Here is a 16,883-nt window from a genome sequence, read left to right on the forward strand (position 1 = left end):
TCCCTCCGTCTGGAGAAAAAAAAAAAAAAAAAAAAAAAAAAAAAAAAGAAGGTTCAACCTCCAGAGGCGACAAGTCTTCTTTACTGTGAGAACGGTGAATTTATGGAATAGTCACCGCAGGAGCCGTCACAGCAGGGACAGTAGATGCTGCAAAAAAGGCTTCGATCATTTCATAGAACAAAAAAAAGAAACACAAACCGTGGGTCAAAATGATAACTATACCCCTAGATATAGATTCCTTGAGGGGTGTAGTTTCCAAAATGGGATATTTATAAAAACTGCATAATCTGGGCCATAAATATAGAGTTGTATTACAAATGAATTTTGGCTAAATAATTAAATTTCCCCTCTACTTTAGGCGTTTCACAGGAATTAAAGCAAAAGGGTTACAAAACTTTCTGAAAGTGGTTTTGAATACTTTGAAGGGTGCAGTTTTTAAAATGGGGTGTTTTATGGGGTTTCAAATATATGGACCCCTCAAAACCACTTCAGCACTGAACTGGTCCCTGTAAAAATAGCCTTTTGGAAAATGTGAGAAATTGCTGCTAAAGTCCTAAGTAACGTTCTAGAAAAATAAAAGGACGTTCAAAAAACGATGCAAACAAAAGTAGACACGGGAAATGTGAACTAGTAACTATTTGGTGTGATATAACTGCCTGTCTTACAGGCAGATACATTTAAAGAGACTCTGTCACCAGATTATAAGTGCCCTGTCTCCTACATAATCTGATCGGCGCTGTAATGTAGATAACAGCAGTGGTTTTTATTTTGAAAAAATCATTTTTGAGCAAATTATGAGCAATCTTAGATTTATGCTAATGACTTTCTTAATAGACAACTGGGCGTGTTTTCACTTTTTACCAACTGGGTGTTGTACAGAGGAGTTGTTTGAGGCTGACCAATCAGTGACCAACCACTTTCCTACACTTCTCATTGTTACAGTGTGATTGTGCAGTGAAAAGCTGGGCTGGAACAATGAGAAGTGTATGACGCTGATTGGTCACTGGTCAGCGTCATACACTCCTCTGTACAACGCCCACTTGGTCATATAGTAAAACACGCCTAGTTGTACATTAATAAATTAATTAGAATAAAGCTAAAATAGGTCACAACGCAATCAAAAATAATCATTTTTCGAAAAAAAACAAAAAAAACACTGCTGTAATCTACATTACAGTGCCGATCACATCATGTACAATATAGGCCACTTATAATGTGGTGACAGAGCCTCTAAATTTACACCCCATTGTCTGGGTGGTAGAGACCAGACAGCTTTCAATTTATTCACGACTTAGCACATCAGCCATCGAAACCAACAGTCCGTTTACACTGGCCGTAAATAAGAGCGCCGATTAACGACACTGCTCGTTGACAAGAGTTTGTTTGCGTTTCACACGTCCCATGATCGCTCGTCCTCATACAGTTCAATCATGTCGGCAGCGGACTGTTTACACAGGGATACGTGCTGCCTACGACTATATTCTGCTGTATAAACGCTATGCCGATGAACAAGCTTTGCTCATTCATTGGCAGATCGTTGGCCTGTTTACACAGGGCAAACAGGGAACGAACGTTTCATCCCATGTGACCGCTGCGGCCAATCGCAGGCTGCAGCGTCACATGGACTGCAAAGTCATCCCAGGAGGCTGCACTACGCGCAGAGAAGAGGGAGGGGAAAGTATGATCAGTGCACTTTTTTACTATGCGGAAATTCCGTAGGAAAACGGCACGCAGCGTATCAGACTCGTGGGAACCCGGCCTAAAAAGGTGCAGTCACATGCAGCAGAAATTTCTGCGACTGAAAATCAGTTCCATTCATCTGAATGAAACGTTACAGAAACGTGCGCACCTGCAGCAGAAAGAATTTTTTTTACTTGAATGCAAGTGATTTTCAATCACAGAAATTTCTGCAATAAAATCTACCGCGTACGACTGCACCCTCACTCCTGACATGTGGAATTCCAGATATTTTTATGCTGCACCACAAGTCGAAAAATATTTAAGCTGAAATGTGTCTGAATAATTAAGATAAGATATGATATAGATATATATATTTATTTTAATTTTTTTAGTCCCCCTAGGTGACTTCAACTACCGATCGTTGGGTTGCTTTCCCAATACACTGCAATACTTCTGTTTTGCAGTGTATAGTATTTACCAGCTCCTATTGTGTCCCGTTTCTGGAAGGGCTTAATAGGAGCAGAAAAATGGGAGACCACGGGCCCTTCAGTAGGCCCCCATGTTGCCATGACAACCATCCACACCACGCGATCGCATTGCAGGGGGAAGGCAATGGGCTGCAGGATGGGGCCACCGTCTTTCTATTGGCTTAGATGCTGCCATCATTGGCCGCAGCACCTAAGTGGTTAAACGCCTGGGATTGGAGTGGTTTGCGATCCCAGCTGTTGCAGTGAGGTTTCGATGTTACAGCCGACACTCAGTGAGTATGGAGCAGACTCAGCCTGCGAGTCCGCTCCACACTTCCCCTTTGCAGATATATTGTAACCCTACCTAGGTGGTCGGCAAGGGCAAGCAATAATTAAAACACTAAAAACTGCAGCATTAAAGCCGGCCAGCCTCCTGGGATGACGTCTGATCCCAGGAGACCGCTGCAGCCACATGAGCTGAAGTGTCATCCCAGGAAGATGAAACAGACTCCTTGGTAAGGCCTCATGCACACGACCGTAGTGTTTTTCTGGTCCGCAAATTCCAGGACCGTGTTCCGTGAAATGTCATCCGCAGTTCATCCGTATGTAATCCGCAGTTCATCCGTATGTAATCCGCAGTTCATCCGTATGTAATCCGCAGTTCATCCGTATGTAATCCGCAGTTCATCCGTATGTAATCCGCAGTTCATCCGTATGTAATCCGCAGTTCATCCGTATGTAATCCGCAGTTCATCCATATGTAATCCGCAGTTCATCCATATGTAATCCGCAGTTCATCCATATGTAATCCGCAAAATGCGGATGAAAAAAAAAAGCCTAGGTAAAACAAGATGACGACAGAACTCATTCCCGGTCGTCGCCTAGCAACATTTCCGCAAATCCGCAAACTGCGGATGACACACGGAGGTGTATCCGCAATTTCCACGGGCCCATTGACTTCTATTGGCATGTCTGCATCGAATTTGCGGCCCGTAATAAGACATGTCCTGAGTTTCTGCGGCACGGATTTGCGGACATGCGGAGACCCGTGAAAACACGGATAGTGTGTATGGGCCCATAGAAATGAATGGGTCCGGAATTCTCCCGTGGATTTGCGGGGGAATTGCGGACGCAAAAACACGGTCGTGTGCATGGGGCCTTAGTGTTTTCATTTTTTTTCTAAGTTCCGTTTTATGCGGCGTGATCGCTGCAAATCCGCTGCAAAGACGGACCTGCTATTTGATGTGGGAAATACATCCCCATTGAATTCAATGGGGAAATCCTGCAACATATGAGCAGCGTTTACGTAAAGACAACGGACATGCTGCGGGATGAATTTCCACACCACAGGTCAATTTCTGAGCGGTACTTCCGCTCAGTATTTCCGCAGCGTGTGGATGAGATTTGTTCGATCTCATCCACTTTGCTGCTACTGTATTTGCTGCGGATTTTCCGCAATGAATTCCGTAGCGGAAAATCCGCAGTATTTACGCAACTCGTGAACTGGCTCTAAGACGGAGGTTACGCAGGGCATTTTTACTGCAGTTTTGTGAAGTTTTTCACGCTTTTCTTACGGCCTATTCAGACTTTGCTGTTGAGGTGCAGTTAAAACAGTTTGAGAAAATGCTTTCAAAAACCACAGAAATGTAAACTGCGATTTGGTGCAATTTTCCGGTGTTTTTTTTTCTTCTAACCGCAACAGCATTGACAAACACCAAATCACAGTAAACACATTTTTTGATTTGTTTTTTTAAGTGGTTTTAACCGCACCACAACTGCAACGCCTGATTCTTAATTGCATTAAAAAACACCAAAAAAAACGCATGGTAAAAAAAATGCATTTTACCACGAACCATGGTTTTTGGCTGTGCATGTATTACAGGTGAAGCACATTAAAAACCACGAGGCAGATATACTAAGGACTTATTCAGACGAACGATATATGCGTCCGTGCAACGCGCATGATTTTCACGCGCCTCGCACGGACCTATGTTAGTCTATGGGTCCGTGCAGACAGTCAGTAATTTGCGCAACAGCAGTGAAAAATATGAATGAAGACCGAAAAGCACCACATCCTTTTCTGTTTACAAACATAGTGTCATAATGATGCACGCAGCCGCGCGCCATATGATAATGACACACGGCGCTGTTAAGTGCCTTTTGCGCAAGCAAAACGCCACATTTTTTGCATGCGCAAAACACACACGCTCGTGTGAATCCGGCCTAAGACTGGTGTTTTATACACCAGTTGTAGCTAGCTGCTTAACTGTAGTAAGTATAATGTCCTGAAAAGGATCCCCCATGCTGTATAATGTCCCACAGTTGCCACCACGCTGTATAATGCCCCCATAGCGGCCTCCACAATAGTGCCTTATTAAAATCCACACCGCTCCTCCGGTCTGTGTGGCTCAGCACATACCTGCGCGATGACATCACTGCCTCGCGTCTGTGCGCTTAGCCATGAGCTTCAGGCGATACATAGCGAGAGGTGAATGGTAGAGCAGGGAACTTACAGCTCCCTGCTCTACCATTGGATTCAGCTGTAACGGCGTACCAAGGATACAGATGAAACCAAGAAAAACGAAAAGAAACAAAATGCGCAAGATGCCGGTTAATTGCTCTGAATTTCGGTTACTTTACAATTAATTGTCCAGCCCTAGTCAATCATACATTTTTTTTTATTACACACACACACACACACACACACACAACCACACACACATGAACACTCGCTACTTAGATGCACAGTCAAATATCATACCTATGCACACACTATATATTTGCATAAATTTGCACACATTAAGGCTTTGTTCACATCTGCGTCAGGTCTCCGTTCAGGTGTTCCGTCTTTCCATCAGGGGAACCCATGAATGGAACCCTGACTGAAACAAATGGAAACCATAGGTTTCCATTTGAGTCAATATGGATTTCAATGGTGATGGATGCGGTGCAAATTGTTTCCGCTGTACAAGGGTTCAATCATTTAGCCGGAAGCCATAACGTAGTTGACTGCGCTATTCATTCCGTCACGTGTGAACAAGGCCATCTATTATCCAATTCTGCATTGGCCTAAATAGGATTAATTTGTTCCACTGCTGGTGCGTGAATTGTGTGCCAGAGTAGCGAGAGGGAGAACCACTGGCGGATACCGCTTACACTCACAATTACATTTATTTTATCTACTCCGAATGGACAAACATATTGGAACCTCCCCATAAGAGTCTGGATTCAGATAATGTTGAGCGGTGAGGTATACATTTCAGTATATCCTTATATAGGCCATAAATATTAGATCAGTGGGGGTTTGACTTTCGGCGCTACCAATCAGCTGTTTTAAGGGCCATGGCGCTCACGAGTGCTGCATCCTCATGGTTTATGTAAGTTTCATTCCTGCTCGTACCTTCACACACACACACACAGCGTTATTTTTGTATCGGCTGTATGAGGTATGTCAGCAATGCCCCGTAAAACAGTCGGACCCCCACCGATCTAATATTTATGGCCCATCCGAAGGATAAGACATTTTTCAAATCCTGGAAAACCCCTCTAATAAAACAGACATGCCAGAAGTGCCGACAGGTCCTCTTCAGGCCAGACATTCACAGATAATTTAGTTGATCTACAACAGGCGTAGTTGTTAATTACTAGAATTCTGATGCCAAATGGATCTCTGTATTGCATCTTGTAACAAAATGTTTTCTTGAAGTCTCCAGGGGCTAAGAATAGATGAAATGACCTAAAACGTTCCCCCTTTTTTGTAATTGTCTGCATAATATTTCCATACAAGGAACGGCTGGTGGATTTTCACGGCACTTGTGTACTGTACGGAGGCGGCCTGCTTACCCTTGTATGGAGAAGAGGTAAACAGAAAAAGATTTGCAAACCAGAGCTAGTTTCCATTCTTGTGCACGTATAGGAAGGATTAAGAAGTGCAATGATAGAAGTAGGTTTGGCAGTTCACATCTGGTTCGTGCACCCTGTGCAGAGTTTCAGTGTCTGTATAGAACAGGATGGCACAGAGCCAGCAGTTCAGAGGTTTCTGGGTGTGTTTGCACTTTCAACAAGTGGGCGTAGAAGCCGAGACTTTGTGACCTGCACACTACAGTACGATTCATGTGGGATAGGTGTGAACTCGGAAGGTATTTCATCATAGCGATATCCTAATATTACAACTGACCACTTTTTCACTGGGGCGTCTTCATGCATAGAAGAACTGCAGATTTTAGCGCTTCCTAAATTTTTTGAGTCTCCTTTGTATCCCATGGCTTTATTATGTTTATGTGACGCATCTGCAGGTAAACATCTATACTGACTGGATATTTGTCGAACCTCCACATTTATATACAGCAATCTATGTGTGATGTATAGAAGACAGAGTTTGCTAGGATTAGACGAAAAAAAAAGAAAAAAAGACGATGGGGAGATTAATGCGGTCTTAAAGATAACAAACAAGACTAGCCTGGACAGACTAACGGCGATGAGTTTATCACAGTAGCGCATACTGCAAAATAAATTTAACGTGTCTAGCAAAACACGCCAGACACTTTAATATCAATATTTTGTGGCAAAAAAAAAGTTAAACTGTTAAAGAGTAACTAAACTTAAAAAACATCAAGACATATAGTGACAAGTCAAAAGTTTTGATCGGTGGGGGTCAGAGCACGGAGACCGCCACCAATCGCTAAAACGACGTGGCAGAAGAGCTTGGGTGAGAACGGAGCTGGTTAGTTTCTAAACTGCTTTTTACATAAAGCTGAGCAGTTGGCGTTAGGGCCCATAGACTTTCTATTGAGTCCATACACAAACTGCTCGGCTATCCGAGAACAGCCTATCAGAAGCCAAGCAGATCAGCCCTCACCCAATTGCTTCTGCCGCTTAGTTTTAGCAATCGGTGGGGGTCTCAATGCTGGGACTCCCAGCGATCAAAACTTCTGACATGTCACTATGTCAAAAGTTTTCTAATAGTTAGTTACCCTTTAACAGATCCGCCACATTTCACAACTTCTTAGCCACGCCCCTTTGTTTAGAGACTCAAACTAATTTAAATCACACAATGTACGCCACTCATTTGGAGCAGTAGGTGTCAGAATTCTGGCAAATTTTGCTTATTAAATCTCCCCCAATGCTACAAATATTAGGTGAACTTCACTTATAATTTTTTTTTAAGCACGAGCGGTATACTCGGATATACCCATGCACCCAGTGCATACCATAAGTGTGTACTTTTTGTATACGCCGGGCTTTTTCTTTCTACGTTTTTCCATGCATTAGGGAATAAAAATAAATGTATACAACGTGAGACGAATTGTCCGGTTTATGATACGACTCTGCTTGCGTATGTATGTTATGTACTCATTTTTGTATTTTTGGCCTGATTCGAGATATATTGCATTATTCTTTACTTCTGTATTGTCTGAAAACATTGAATTTTTATTAATGTTGAATAAAAAAAATAAAATAAAAAAAATGTATACCCCGCATTATATTGTAGCAGATTTTCAGCAGGGAACACACAATTGCAACAAATTACATGTACGAAAAATCCTGCATGACCGTAGGGCTCATACACATGTCAAGCGTGTGCACAGACGGGCCTGTAGGTATTTCTAGAGTAGGTTTCTGTAAAGCCCTTTGTTTGCTCTCATTGACATGGCCAAATTATGGCTCTTAATCTGGGTAGACATAGGTAATATATAGGTGTTATGGAGTAATCCGCTACTAATGCAGCACAAGACATGAATGTGGTTTATGCCAAATTTTAAACATAACTAATATAAGAAAGTCAACACAAATACACTTAAAATGCAGCTTTTAAATGATCGATGAAGATTAAAAGTTTTCCCCGAAGCCTATATCACCCACGTGAAAGCAGAATTGCTCCCCTCAACCCAACAACTGGTTGTGCCACCCTTGGCAGTAACGGCAATTAAACTTTTGCGATAACTTGCAATGTCTTTAATATTGCAGAGGAGGAATTTTGGCCACTCTTTGCAGAATTGTTTTAATTCCGCTACAATTAGGTGCCTAATTCAGCGGTAAGACGCCATTATACTCCCAGCGCCAGCTAAACTCCTAAACAGTTCCCAGTACGGCTCCGTGCCTGACAAAGGTTGCACGTAAGCAACTGGCATCATAGAAAATCAAAATAAATAAGTTTTCACTTTTCCAAGAGTGTGCCAAATACTTTCTTAGAATATTAAAAGAAGTTGGATAATCGGAAACATTTAAAATTTGATAAATATGTAAAACTAGAAGAAATTGTGTGAGGGGCAAATACTTTATCACATCTCTATATATATCTATGACCTTTTCTACCCTCAAAAAAATAAATAAAAATCTATTCATCCGATCACGGAGAACATTTGTGTGTAAATGAATAAAGTCAAGGGAGGAAGAAAAGACGTGTCTGAACAGTTAATGTGGGGCCTTAGAGGGACGGGGCAGCAGGGCCAGGAAAACAAGCAGATGATTCAGAAAGACTAGGCTGGATTTATGACTCCGAACAGATAAATGTCTCCAAGTGGAGGAACACACAATGGAAAGTAAATACCACAGTATGAATGGGAAGAGCGCACACAGCTAGGTCACTGGAAGGAAGTTACTGCTTCATTCTTAAAGATCAAAGCCTATTACTCAGGTCTGAATACAGGTCAGGAGCTGTAATAGGAATCATTTGTGGAATGTCAAACAGACATCACAGGTGAAAGAGGGAAGGCCGCGAACGTGCGAGAGTCGTCGTCTCTAGAAACATCAGGGTTAATGACGATATGGTGTTTTTACAAAAAGGAACAAAGTACACTGGGAAAGTCACTGCAGCCGCCTAACAGATGGTACAACGGGGTAACCTCAAGAGGAGAAAGATATTCTTGATGCAACTCAACCTGCTCATCGCAGATCTTGTTTGTTGCTTTCCATATTTATAAAATATTATCCAAAAAACAAAAACAGAAAAAAGGGTAACGATCTACCCATGGATGCTATTCATTTCTACCTGTATAAAACGGATGCCGACATTCTAGAAGGTTCATTAGAAGAGGTTTCACATACATCAAGTCTAGCGTAAGTGCTGCGGAACATCCGCAACTGAATTCTGTGCGGAAATTCCGCAGCATTTACAGTAGCTGCGTAGTGAATGAGATTTAGAAAATCTCATGCCCCCCGCTGCGGAAACGTTAATAAATTGACCTGCGGTGCGGAATTTAATTCTGCAGTATGTCAATTTATGCTGTGTTTTTGTTGATTTTCTGTTGTGGGGTTTTCCCCATTGAATTCAATGGAGATGCAAAACCCGCAGCGATTACGCTGCAAAATAATAAGTTATACTTACCCTGTGTTCCCTGCTTCTTCTCCAGTCTGTCCTCCTGGGAGGACGTGGTTTCATCCTATGTGACCGCTGCAGCCAATCACAGGCTGCAGCAAAATCGTAGGAGGCATGAGCGGACATCAAAGGAGGGAGGGGTTAAGTATGAACGCTTTTTTACGCAGCAGAAATTCACACCACAACGTGGTAAGATTTTTTTTGACGGAAGGTGGTGCTCCGGGTTCCAGGTTGGATACGCTACGTGATTTTTACGCAGCGTATCCGTGCGAACCTGACCTAAGGCCCCAGCACACAGAATAAAAATGCTGAGGGATTGCCGGGCAGAAATGATGCAGTGTTTATGCGTGATAAATTGACATGCTGCAGATTGGGAAACCGCACTGCAAATACATTTCCGCATGTGCATTCTGCGTGGTTTTTTTTCAGCAGCGTGTGGATAAGAGTTAAAATCTCATCTACTATGCTGCTACTGTAATACGTTGGGGGAATTGCACCACAGAAATTCTGCAGCCTTATCTTTCAATTTGTGTCCAACCTATCCTGAAGGGAGACACCACGGTTTATCTGGTGATCCAGACTGTTCCTTGAACAGAGCATACTCATGTTCTCAGACAGACCCAGCGTTACATTGTGTTATATTTAACTGTACGGAGTTATATTGGGAGATCAGCTGTCCTTTTTTCATTAAAAATTGGAAAGGTACCTAGTACAAAAGAAAAAAAAAAAAGACACATTTTCCTTTAGGCCGGGTTCTCAGAGGTCGGATACTCTGCGTGAAAACTGGTCTAGACTCCCTGGGTGAGGCTGCAGCGGTCACATGGGATGAAAAAGGTGGCCGGACTGGAGTGAGAAGCAGGGATTTCTGGGCAAGTATGAGGTTGTTTTTTTCTGAGAAGCGATTTTTGAGGCAGGATCGCTGCGATTCTGCCGCAAAAGTCGCAAAACTTGGCTTTCTGTTGTGGGTTATACATTCCCATTTAATTCAATGGGGAAAACCTGCAACAGAAAAGCAATGAATACGCAGCATACATTGACATGCAGATTTAAATCCCGCACCTCGGGTTCATTTATTAAGGTTTACTCTGCAGGGTTTTTTCGCAGCGTGGGCATGAGATTTACTAAATCTCACCCACGTTGCTGCTACCGTAAATGCTGCGGAATCTCTGCACAGAATTCTGTCGTGGAAGTTCCACAGCGTTTCTACACTACGTGGGAACCCGGCTTTAGGAATGGTTTCCCTTCTTTGTACTAGCATTCACTACCAAATTTGACGGGAAAAAAAAAAAAGTAAGGATAACCGCTCTAAAGAACTTAGTGTGATAGGAACCTTAGTGCTCATGTAAATGGCCATATTACAGGTTCATTTTGTACAGAGCTGTAATAGGGCTGCCAGAAAGTTGCATGAGATCTTTACCGTACCTCCTTATGCCTGCGATTTCATACCTGGGCAAGTCTTGCATATAGTGTGTGCCAGCCCTCTGCCCCTGGGTGGAGCAGATGGAGATACAAAGACTTCTCTCTATAAAGGAATTTCATAGCTGTCCTAAGGTAAAGTGTTCTCTCACCGATCGATGCATTAGAAATTTTAACGAAATGGACATAATTTGCTGCCATGTTTTGCTAATGTGTTACAGCCATGAAGTGAAAAGCTGGAAGGGACAAAAAAAAAGATATAAAGCTGAACGCATACTTCAGACATGACAGACACTTCACACAACTTGAAACAAAAAGTTTGAGGACACGCCACTGACTCAAAAGCTGGGAAGCCAAAGAGAGAACGACCTGGAATTTGTAGCTGCCCATCCCTAAATCCACCCAAACTCCACGCTATAGTCCCTTCAACTTCCCAGCACACCCTCCCCCTACCAGACGACTTTATTGTGGAACGACCAATTAAGGCACCAGGAACAGATTAAGTGACTGACCAAAGTTCACCTAGAAAAACAAGATAATGTCCTGGGCTATTTTTGTTACTATTAACCCCTAGGGTTTATCCACACGTAACGGAATTGCTGCGTATTATCAGGTCCGGAATTGCGGACACAAAATACTCAGCAGAGTACAAGTGAGACTTAACACATCCCATCCACACGCTGCGTAAAATGTCAAAGCAGACATTGAGCGGCGGTGCGTATTTTTCGGACCGCAGCACGTCAGTTTCTGCTGAGGAAAGTGGACTGAATTGCTGAGGTTTGTTTTGTTTTTTAGAGGAGATGTCACCATCTCAGCATTGAGAAAAACACAGCAACAACCGCACCATTTTCTGCCGTAAAAAAAAAAAACAAGAAATGGAGTGGTTTTTCTGCAGCAGAATCTCTGCGGGATTTCATTACGTGTGGACAAGCCCTTACTACTGTGACACGAATTAGTTCAGTACAGTCCTGAAGACCCGTTTACATTGGCCAAGTATCGCTACCATTCACACATATAAGTAATGATAATAGTTCAGTGTGAATGCTGGGAAATATCAAGGATAAAGAGCGATCAATGGGTACGATCACACACGGTCCTTACCAGAGATGGGACAGTTGATTCTATGCATACCACCATAATAAAAACGAGAGAGAGAGAAAAAAAAAATAATCTATAAATCATCGTTTAGGTCAATGCTATACATGGCTACGGCAGCAGCGGCCAAACTGGAGAAAAAATAAAATAAAATAGTGAACGTATCTTTAGAGGCATTGGCATGCTAATAGAGATCACAAAGTACTAGGCTTTGGTCACACAGGGCAGATACACTGCTTAAGAGTACACAGCATATGGCCCTGGTCCCCGCAGGGAATTCCAGACGAAAAACCGCACCAAATTGTGGTGCAGATTTTTGGCCGGAATGTTCGCTGAAGAAAATAGCAAAAAAGCACACACTTCAATCTGACGTCCTGCAGCCAAGCCTCCTGGGATGACGTTATCCCATGTGAGCTCTGCAGCAGTCACATGAGATGAAACGTCATCCCTGGAGGCCGGGCTGGACGCAGATGCATAGAGAAAAGGGTAAGTATAATTATTTTTTATTTCGTGATTTTTGTTGCGGATTAGCAGCTTTTCCGCTGGAAGAAAACACAAAATCTTCAGTTTGTTGGGGGTTTTACCTCCCCATTAAATGTCTATGCTATAAATGAAAAAAATTTAAAAAAAAAAAAAAAAAAAAAAAAAAAAAAAAAAAAAAAAAAAGCACCGCAGGTGAACTTATGAACGTTTTTTCTGCGTATTTTTTACACAGCGTGTGAATGAGCAAATTTTATCCACTCTGCTGCTACTATACTACGCATTTTCCGCAATGAAATCCGTTGCAGAAAATCCGCAGTGTTTACGCTACATGTGGACTTACCCTTGGAGAAAAAAGTGGATTCACCAAATTTGCTGATCTACAAAGGAGTTTGAGTCCACTAGCCCATAAAATAGGGGTAAAAAGCAACTCAACCATTAGGCTTTGTTCCCTATAGCATAAACGCTGCAGAATCTCCGCAACGGAGTTCAGTGCGGAAATTCTGCGGCATTTACAATAGCAGAAAAGTGAATGACACTTCGAAAATCCTTACGCTGCGGTAAAAAAAAATAAATAAATTATTGTGCTGAAAGACTTAGTCGGTGCGACTTTCAATTCCGTAGCATGTCAATTTATGATGCGTGTTCTGTGAGGAGATTCGTGTTTGGTCCATATGGGGAGCAGAATTATCACACCAGATCAGATTTGTTTTGTTGCGGTTTTTATAGAGTTTATGCAGTGTAAACCCCGTAAAAACTGATGGAAACCTGCAGGTGCACATTTAGTTATAGTTAACGTATAGCACTAAATCCGCAGGTAAAGAAGCTGCAGAAAAAAAAACGAAGCCTTCCCGCAGCAATAACGCACTATTTTGTGCGGATTTCTTTGACAGATCTACCTTCATGTTAGGATACGCAGCAGAATCTCAGTGTATGGGATTATACCCTTTTGAGAGCCTCAAACATGCGAGATCCTAATGGCAAACAAGCTGTAATTCGAGTCCCAAAACGGCTCTGCAGGACTGCAAGAAAAAGCAGCAACAACAGCTGATCGTAACGAACGTGCAATCTGAGATAAAGAAGTTTAAATATCCCCTTTTGGACATGTTCACACAGGGCAGATTAGCTGCTTATTCTCTGCAACGGAATATGGATGAACAAGTCTCATTCACATGCCACATAACAAACCTGCAGAGAAAATGTGCATATATTGAGCTGCGGTGCGGATGTCAATTTATTCTGCGGAATCGTTCCACCAAAAATATCCAAAGATGCAATTTTTGTGGTGGAAAAGCTGCAATTCCGCAGCAAAAAAAACAAAACAACAAAAGTCCATACTTCCCTTGCATCGTCATAGTGACAGCTCCTTGTTACCCTGGCTGCTCTGCGTGCAGCCCGACCTCCTGGGATATCGTTTATTACCATGAGACTACTGCAGCCAATCACAGGCTGTAGCAGTCACATGGGCTGCAACAACACAGGAGGTCGTGCTGCACGAAAACCAGAGGGATACATCGCTATGGCAACATCAGTGAAGGTAAAGTATTGAATGCAGCAGCGATTTATGACAACAGCCTGCCCCACAATTTTGTGCGAACTTTCAGCCAGAATTGCCTGCGGGTTCCGGATCGGATATGTGGTTTATTTTGAAATACGCAGCATATCCGACCTGTGTGAACATACCCTTTATACAAGGCTGCCTTCACATTTTATTGGAATTTCTTCTGCGCAAATCCCCAAAAAAAACAAAACTTCATGCTCCATCGGACTTTGTATGTACGTAGGTACTATTCCTTAAAAGCAATGAGCCTAGGGGAACATATCTCCATACATACAGGTGTCCAACTGTGCCTGTACGGCTCTGGACAGTACATTGCAATGTGTATGAGCCCAGACTCACATGTTACACGGATCTAGTCAGAAGAGTTTAAAAAAAAATAAAAAAAAAATTGCATTCTACATACAGCACGGTTTTTTGGTAATGTCAATATAGAATAAGCCATCAAAAGTTCAGAGCAGAAATTCACCTGCGGTGCGTATTTTTCATACCGCAGCATGTCAATTTCTGCTGCGGAAAGGGGACTGAATTACAGCGTCACCATCTCCTAAGATTAGAAATTGGTGCGTATTTTGCGGCGATTTTCACAGTAAAAAAAAAAAAAAAATGCAGGAAATAGTTTCTGCCGCAGCAGAATCGCTGCAGAAATTTTCTGCAGCAATTCCGTTGCGTGTGGACAAGCCCTAAACCGCTGCTTCACAGAAAAGCCACAGCATTTCCATCCCGTGTGAAATCAGATTTTGGGTACGTTCATTCTGTGTCAAAATTCTGAAGCGTTTTCACGAAATAGAAATGCAGCAGATTGGGCATCTACGCCGCAAGTCCATTTCCACTGCATGTGGATGAGATCACCTTTGCTGCTACCTTTTTTTTTTCCACGCTACCAAACATCTTCTCCGAACGCACCCTTAAAATGCTGCAGGTGGAGCACCAAAAAAAGAAGAAACGGGAACAAAAGACTCAATTTAGCTGCACAACATTTCATTTATACTTTTTTGGACCGTTCATAATAAACTTCTGCAGAGAACTTCTCCCCACAAACAGCCGGACCGGGAATTTTCCATAAAATAAGACAAGAAACTTTTCAGCTACCAACAAGTTTATATAGCAAAGGCAAGTGCAACATAAAAAAATACAAATCCATAACTAGCCCCCGATATAATCCCAAGCATTTTCTGGTAGCCTACTGGCCTAGAATGACTAGTATTTCCCGAGATGGGCTGTATTTAGAAGACCTGAACATAAGGAGGGTCCACATAGAAACGTTACATTAGGGGACTGCTCGTTGTCATTCTCGGAGGCGGCTCCCGACCTGCGGCTTCTCTGCAGTTTTTCCACACACATTCAACACAACTAAAAAAACTAAAACTTTTGTACCATTGAAGAATGTGCACAAAGCTGTGCCCCCAGAGCCTGAGGAGAGACCCGCGCGGTACGTTACGGTACGCTGCATGTAACGTTACCCTGTGCGGCATGTTATGTTACCCTGTGCTGCATGTTATATTACGGTACGCTGCACTTTACGCGGCACGTTACGTTACCCTGTGCGGCACGTTGCGTTACCCTGTGCGGCACGTTGCGTTACCCTGTGCGGCACGTTGCGTTACCCTGTGCGGCACGTTGCGTTACCCTGTGCGGCACGTTGCGTTACCCTGTGCGGCACGTTGCGTTACCCTGTGCGGCACGTTGCGTTACCCTGTGCGGCACGTTGCGTTACCCTGTGCGGCACGTTGCGTTACCCTGTGCGGCACGTTGCGTTACCCTGTGCTGCAGGCTGTGTGACAGGAAGACGTGACACCGTGTAACATTACACCCCCGCCCACCCTGCCACACACCTGTTGTACCAGTCAGACATATGTGGTGAGACAGCCACACCCGGGCATACAGGGTGACCCTCACAGCACCGGGCACCTCATCAATGAAGCGCTCGCATCTCGCCAACTGCAGCAGACACTTGAGTGCCCCGCCTCCCGCTACTGCCCTGCATCCCCCGGACATTACCACCTATAACCGGGGCTGCCGCCACAGACTCTCGCCGACTTTCCCTCAGGTCATAGCCCTCTTACCTTCCCAGCGTCCAGCAGTTCTCCAAATTCTCGTCCCGCGGGAGGCGCCTGGGCCGCAGCCGCTTCCTGGTTCCCTTCACCGGGGGCCGGCTAATTTCATATTCATGACATCCTTACAACAGCTGACCAATGGCAGAAAAGACATCCTGCTTCCCAGGCTACGCCCCGTTACACAGCTGAAGCAGCAGGCCTCATGCCCGGCCCTTCTTCTCATGAATAATGTAATAGTTTGGTTTCATTGATTCCTCCGCGCACCTGGCTTACCTGGCCGCAATACTTCATGGAACCGCCCGTAACATTGCGCGGTGAGGAAAAGAAATCCCTGCAAGCTCTGTTTACACAGGCAGCATTCCTCGATATTCTTGACACACTGTACAATTTAGTGTACGATATGGATCAACACGTATTTGTGGCCAGAGAGGAAGAACTACTGGGAGACAAGGAAGAAGTCATTCTAAAATTCATTCAAAATGAGAAATGATTCACTTTTTTTCCAAACTGAATAAATATATGAAGAGATGTGACCTTAAACCCGTTCTGAGCAGTTTGGGAGAAAACATATTAAAAATGTCAACCATTAGGCTACATGCACACGTTGCGTAATTTGGTGCAGAAAATCTGCATTAAAAACCGCAGGTAAACGCTCTGGCCGGGGATTTCGGAGAAGCCCCTAATGTCACTGTCCATATATGGGCACTGACGCCACGGGCTTCCTCTAGGTGCGGTATCCCCAACCAAAGCGTCGGCAATGCCCTTGTCAGGGATTCCGTTCTCAAAAGGAGCTTCCGTGGCGCTATCTAGAG

The 16,883-nt window shown here is 43.5% G+C and overlaps 1 protein-coding gene across 2 annotated transcripts in view; it reads right to left on the reverse strand.

Moving 5' to 3' along the window:
- The window catches only part of LLGL2 (LLGL scribble cell polarity complex component 2), a 76,761-nt gene extending 60,464 nt beyond the window's left edge, over positions 1-16,297 (reverse strand). For both annotated transcript variants that reach the window (XM_075846426.1, XM_075846425.1), the window contains exon 1: positions 16,081-16,297. The gene's annotated coding sequence lies outside the window, so the exon portion shown is untranslated. The remainder of the gene's footprint in view (positions 1-16,080) is intronic.
- Positions 16,298-16,883: the final 586 nt, after the last annotated feature.

Source organism: Rhinoderma darwinii, chromosome 13, assembly GCF_050947455.1.
Source record: "Rhinoderma darwinii isolate aRhiDar2 chromosome 13, aRhiDar2.hap1, whole genome shotgun sequence".
Taxonomy (NCBI): Eukaryota; Metazoa; Chordata; class Amphibia; order Anura; family Rhinodermatidae; genus Rhinoderma; species Rhinoderma darwinii.